This window comes from Varanus komodoensis, unplaced genomic scaffold (assembly GCF_004798865.1).
Source record: "Varanus komodoensis strain SLA01 unplaced genomic scaffold, ASM479886v1 scaffold2, whole genome shotgun sequence".
NCBI classification, from domain to species: domain Eukaryota; kingdom Metazoa; phylum Chordata; class Lepidosauria; order Squamata; family Varanidae; genus Varanus; species Varanus komodoensis.
In genome coordinates this window covers 35835175-35841768 of record NW_025335568.1, presented here as the reverse complement: position 1 = coordinate 35841768, position 6594 = coordinate 35835175, and the positions used below count along the sequence as shown (strand labels likewise).

Genomic DNA, 6594 nt, shown 5'->3' with positions numbered 1-6594 from the left:
GGTCGTACTTTGGCTGCCTGCCTTCCAGTTCCCTTAATGCTCTGGTGTTGAATGGAAAATTTATTTCTAGTACCTCTAATTATCCCTTTTTTAACTTTGCAAACTACTTGGAAAATGGCTTCTTCTTAGACAAACACCAGAGCATAATTTTGTATGTTTCTGGGAAAATGTCCCAGAAATGTTTAAAAATATGCAAGAGTGATTGTGAAGAGAGCAGGTCTTGTGGGTGTGTCCAAAAAGAAGCTTATTTCTCTGTGCCAGGTTTGCCAACTTTCCTAGAACCAATTCCAGGCAGGGTTTGTTTGTTTGTTTTTTAAAAACACCCATTTATTTATTTATTTAACCAAATTTGTATGCTTAATTTATGTAAACATTTGCCAGAAGATATTGCCTAATTTTGAGACAGGGCTATTAAAAAGTGGAGGAGGAAGTGAGCCTTCATTACTGCACTACACGGAGGGGGGTTGTGTCATTTTGAGACAGAGGAAATCTGGAACTCCCTTCAACAAACATACACTGAAAGGAAATACAACTTTCCAGGGACATTTTCATGGTATCTGTCTCTGAACACCACATTTTGGTACCCTGAGACATTAAAGCAGTTTGCTCTTGACAAGATGGGAGGTCCCAACACTGAAGGTACTCCAAATTTTTCTATGACAGTTTTTGTTGAGAAACTGTTCCCCTTTTAAAGTTTTCATTTTTTTATCTTATGGTGGAACTGCATCTGTGTTATAGATCAAACTGTTTGCATATCTTAGGGCTGGTAAGGGGATAGTAGTAAGAAGGGTAAAAGCATGTAATGCTTCCTTTTTAGAGTTTCCTGACCGAAGTGCGTGCAGGATATTAGTAGTGTATCTACCATTCTGAAGCATGTTCTAATATCATTTTTCCAACATTTAAATCTCGTCTTTTTCTTTAGCAAGGTGGGTTAGTTTGAGAATAAGTGACAGGTTCAAGGTCACCAAGTGAGATTCATGGCTTCTTGCAACTAGTGGTGGCACTAATTTTGCGGAATGCCCTGCTTAAGATGGGCCACCAAGCTATAATAGATCACTATTATGATTAGAGGTGCAACATCAAATTCTTGATGATTTCAGAAAGCGTTTATGGGATTTGGCATTGTTCAATTTTCACTACCGTTGTAAGAGCTTTCTTGGTTATAGACAGTATCCAACTGAACACTGGTGTTAATGTAAGGGACTTCACAGCTCCAATTGCATTGGTTGGGGCAGTGGAATCTCTCAGAAAACCTATCAGGCCAGATCCCAAAAAGTTGATCCTCAGAGTTAGGATGTTCGAGGTAATGCCACTGTTTAAGAGAGCAGCAGTCTTTATACCGACTATAATTTTTGAGGCAGGTTCTGTCCTGGAATGGAATAATTGCTCTGGAGGGGTCACCTATGCCAGGATTGGGGCATCTTTGGATTTTTCAGTGCCTTTTGATACCCTTGACCATGGAATCCTTATGAATACAATGTCTGAACTTATAAGGGCACTGCACTGCTCCTGCTTTGATGGCAGATAGTTCTTGGCAGGATAGATAAAAATCAATTATTTTTAAAATGTATTTTTAAAAATTAAGTTGGATTTGTAAAATTTGCATTGGATTCTTATAAATAAAATGCTCTTTGAGGAGAAACCTATCTTAAGATAGTTTTCTAGTTAAGATATATTACAGTCCAAGGGTTATTCATCATGAAATAAGGATTAGTTGTTAATTATGAGGCTGTATATTCATGCAATATTTAAAATTTTTGGTAAATGAATCCCATAAATCCATTGACAGTTTCATGCTCTTCCAGAGGTTTCTGTAAGATCACTGGGCAATTTTTCTGTCTAGAAGACATGAACACAGATGTTTGGTTTTACAGTTCTCAAAACTGTGAATGTGTGTTTGCAGAGATCACATACATCTTCTTCACAACCAAAATGTTATAAAATAGATTGTTGTTGTTGTTAGTCGCGAAGTTGTTTCTGACCCATAAATGAAATATATTTTATTTTATAAAATATACTCTATAAAAGTATAAAATATATAGAGTTGATAAAAAACCCTTAATCCCATTGTTCCTTTGCAAATCTATGTACACCAAATCAACCCCTTACCTCTTAAGTGCTAAGTTTCAAAAATTTCAATGAATAGAAGGAAATTGTTGGGAGTGGAATAGATCTGCACAAGAAGCTAAGTGCAAGGAGGGAGGGGCAAGCAGTAAAAATGAAAGTGAAACCTTTTGAGCAGAATACTCCACAAGACTTTGGATCTTTTTTTAGTGTATAGCCTTAGGTTTATAAAATTATTCTTTCTCTGGAGGAGAAAACCTATAATGGCAGTAGGATGTAAAAGAGACCCAGTTGGGGAATATTTTAATGAAGTTTCTCAACCTATGGGTAAGACAGGGATGGGTGCAAATTATGTAGCAAACCATGGTTTAAGTCTAGTCTTACTAATTATTTAAATTGCAATTTTAGTCAATTTGATTTAAATCGGATCCACCCTAGTTCTTGGGGACCTATCACTCTGCCCTTTTGGAATTGTTACGGAATTTGTCTGGGCTCCTGTGCTTTTCAGCATCTACGTGAAATGGCTGGTTGTGGCGTTGTGGACTGAGGCATCACCACTATGCCCATGACACCAGGTACTGCCTCTCCTGTTATTCTAGTACAGGTGAGGCAACTGCTGCTCTGAACCAGTGTTTGGGCAAGGTAATGGGCTGGGTGAGTAACAATAAAATAAGGCTCAGTCCGGACAAGATGCTGTGGATAATTTGTCCACTTAAGTGGCATTCACCCTTTTCTAAAGGGGACTGCACTCACCCTAAAGAAGTGGGCTTGTAGTTTGGGCAACCCAGAAGCACAGGTCTCCTCAGTGATGCAACGCACCTACTATCAGCTTAAGCTGATCTACCAACCATTACCCTATTTTGACAGTGGTGCCCTTGCCACTGTTGTTTGCATATACTAACCTTCTCTTTGGATTACTGCGTCTTATTATACATGGTGCTGCCTTTTGAAATGCCCAGGAAATGTCCATTAGTTCGAAATAGGGTGGCTAAACTACTAACTGGGACTGGCTGATAAAATCATATTATGTCAGTACTTTTCTGCTTCACTGGCTGATGCTCCACTTCTGAGTTCAATTCAAAGTGCTGGCTTTTATCTTTTCAGTCCTAAATGACTCAGGGCAAGGCTACCTGAAGGAACATCTCTGTCCATATTTACCTGTCCAGGCATTACAAGCAGCATTTGAGCCCTCCCCTTGGTGTCCCTGTCAAATGAGATGAGGTGGGTAGTTACAGAGAGGACCTTTTTGATATTGGCACCCCCATTAAAGCCCTAAACAGCTCGGGACCAGGATACCTGAAGGAACGTCTTTTTCTCCATACGCCCTCCCGCCCCTTAAGATCTGCAGCAGAGGCCCTGCTGCAAGAACACTCCTTGAAGGAGATCAGGAGACAGAATACCCGGAGGAGGGCTTTCTCTGTGGTGGCACCCCTGCTGTGGAGTGTGCTCCCCAGAGCCGTTCGAGAGGTTACGCTATATGCTTTTTGGCACCAGGTTAAGACCTTTTTATTTACCCAATATTTTAAAATTTAAATATTTTAATCAAGTTTTATTAACATCCTCAGCCGTATTTTCTCTTGTTATTGATTGTTGTATTTATTAGGTATATATCATATTATAAGCTGTCCAGAGATGATTGGTATAGGTTGGGATAAAAATATCCAAATAAATAAGTAATAATAAATAAATTTGAAGAATGCTCTCCCCAAAGAGGCTCAGCCTGTGCCCGTGTTATGGTCTTTTGATGCCAGGTCTCTTTGTTCTCCCAGATATTTTAAGAACAGCTTTTGAGTACCTTGGTTTGCTGCTGGTTTTATGATGCTGTGATGGATTTATTCTTTGCTACTGGCTTTATTTTAGTTCTATTCTTTGCTGTTTTATTTCATTTCTGTACTGCATATTTTATTGCATTGTATACTACCCAACCTGTGATCAAATTTTTCCTGTAGCTTTACAATGGCATCAGCATACTTCTCACCGCTGAATGGTGTGCCAGAATCCATGAGTGCCTTGCATGCTGGGAAATGGCAGAGGTTTGTCTGAGAAAGCTGGGCTTTCCATAACACAAGTTTTGTGGAGAATGCTCTGACATTGTCATAGGCAGCACTGACAAGCTGCCCCTGGCCTTGTAATTTCTTGTTCAGTACATTCAGCTCCTGTGTGATGTCAACAAGAAAAGCTAAGTCCATGAGCCATTTGGGATCACTTTGTACAGGAACAGCCATCCCATCTTTCTCCATGAAGGTTGTCACCTCTGCTCTCAACTCAAAAAACCTCTTCAAGACGTTTCCCCTGCTAAGCCAACGTACCTCGGTGTAGTAGAGCACATCCTCATACGCTGACTCTATTTCCTCTAAAAAGGCACGGAACTGCCGGTGCTTTAAGCCCCTGGATCTGATATGGTTGATGCATTTCACAGCGTCAGACATCACATTGTCAAACTTCAGGCATTTGCTGCAAAGGGCCTGCTGATGGATAATGCAGTGCAGAGCAATGGCCTCTTCCACAGCCTCTTCTTCCAATTTTCTTTGAACAAGCGCCACGACTCCATTTCTCCTCCCTGTCACTGATGGTGCTCCGTCGGTTATTATTCCAGCAAAACTCTTCCATAGTAAGCTGGCAACTGCAATGGCATCACACAGCTGGCGGAATATCTCCTGAGCGGTGGTCTGGCCATGAATCACTGTGAGTAACTCCTCCATCACTTCAAAATTGTTGTCAACACCACGGACATATGTGGTGGGCCGCTCATCCCGCGTGGCTCCCGGAGGCCGGCCCGGGCGCTGTCGGCGCTTTGAAGCCCGCAGGGCCCCTCCCCTGTGCCCCGCCCGGCCCGGCGTGCAGCTTAGAGGGAACATTGCGCCCAGGGTAACAACTCACGCAGGTGCGTGTGAGAAAAATGCGCGGGCTGCGCTATCACTAAACTTTGATATCAAGTGAAGGCCACAAAATATCATTCCGCGGGCCACGAGTTTGAGATCCCTGATCTAAAGAGCTTCAGAAGAGCAGGAAGTGGGCTTTTTAAAGATACTCTCAGCTATTTCTCACATACAAGGCACAGTTGTAATCCAGCCTTCCCCACTTTCCCTTTGTGCCTCCTGGATGCATTGGAATGCAACCCCAATAATCTCCAGCAGCATGTGGTGGACACCCGGCCAGGGGAGTCCGGTTTAGCCCAAATTCTAACTAGTATCTTTACTTGAAGCAAATGCTGATCCAAGTGACATAAGTCATTTACATGGCATTAGCACCTGATTGAGTGATGCTCCACCTTTGCTCAGGTAAAGAATTCAGAAGTTGCTGGTGGCCCTTGAAGCCCTGGGAAGCTTCTGTGGACTGGATGTGCTCAGGCTTCCAGAACAGGCATGTGTCTACATCAGGCTCTTGCCACGAACAAGCAGCAGGAGCCTTTTCAACTGGGTAGACATGGCCTAAAGGGTGAGAAGCGATGGGGCAGCCCAGTTTCCTGTTTTGCAGAGGAAGGCCTCTTCTTGAAGGGCTGCTTTGTCCCACTCAGCTTTGAAAATGCAGGACTCTGCAAATTATTGTCCATCAGTGGTCATGATCTGAATGACACAGATTGACCGGGCATCAGAATGAACTACCTGGTTGGAGTCTTCCACAAAATGGCAGCATGGGCTGCATTTCTAGTCAAAGAAACTGTTTCTGAATTTGCATCTATGCATGTCTGTTTTATGCAAATATGTGGCATCTTTTGTCCTTTTCTGTTAATGCATTTCCTCCAGCACCGCAGAACTGGCCCCTCTTGGGGAACCCAGCCTTCTGCCTTTGTGCTATCAACAGGGCAATAATTTTATGTGGCACGTGCAATTCAGGCCTCATTTTTTCAGCCTCCAGGCCTAGCACCTGATTTTTTCGATGAACATTGAGATGGACTGCTTCTTCTGGGATCACTCAGAAATGCAGATTATACCCTACAAAGTGCACTTTCTACATTAAGATTCAGGTTTGGTTTGACTCAAGCAGCAGCAGGGCTTCTGGGATGATTTCTGCAAGAAATGCAAGGAATTTCGATTTTTAAAGATGTCACTTCTTAACTATTTATTTGTATGTGTTGTTTAAGGTCAGTGGCCTTTAAAAAAAGGCTCAAAATTACCTGAAGAAAAGGACAACAGAAAAGCTCACTTCAATACCTGACAAAAGAAAGGCCACCAATGCCAAGAAGAGTATATTTTTGTTTTTGCCTTCTTTTATTATAAGCATATATACCTGACATAAGTACAGTATTGATTTGCCCACTGGTGGTATTGCTCTCTTTTTGTTCAAGCGATGGCGGAGCTTCCCCCCTCCTGCCAGCTGCATGGCGGTTCACCAAAATCAATCCCTTTTTGATTTTTGGAACAGAGATGGGTCAGCTAACAGATGAGAGCCCCTCCCCCCTCCATTCATGACAAAAGAGATTGTTGCATTGTGAGTACAATTTTGTAGGAATTTTAACAAGAAAAAGAAGCGCAAGAACATAATTTTCCTGCGTCATTTACTGCCTTGTCTAATTCATCAAACCAAATG

At 42.1% G+C, this 6594-nt stretch overlaps 1 long non-coding RNA gene across 1 annotated transcript in view; it reads right to left on the bottom strand.

Annotated features, from left to right (window-relative positions):
* Positions 1-4131, bottom strand: part of LOC123022491 — a 17016-nt gene extending 12885 nt beyond the window's left edge. The window contains exon 1 of the long non-coding RNA XR_006414521.1: positions 3986-4131. This is a non-coding gene — a long non-coding RNA (uncharacterized LOC123022491). The remainder of the gene's footprint in view (positions 1-3985) is intronic.
* Positions 4132-6594: the final 2463 nt, after the last annotated feature.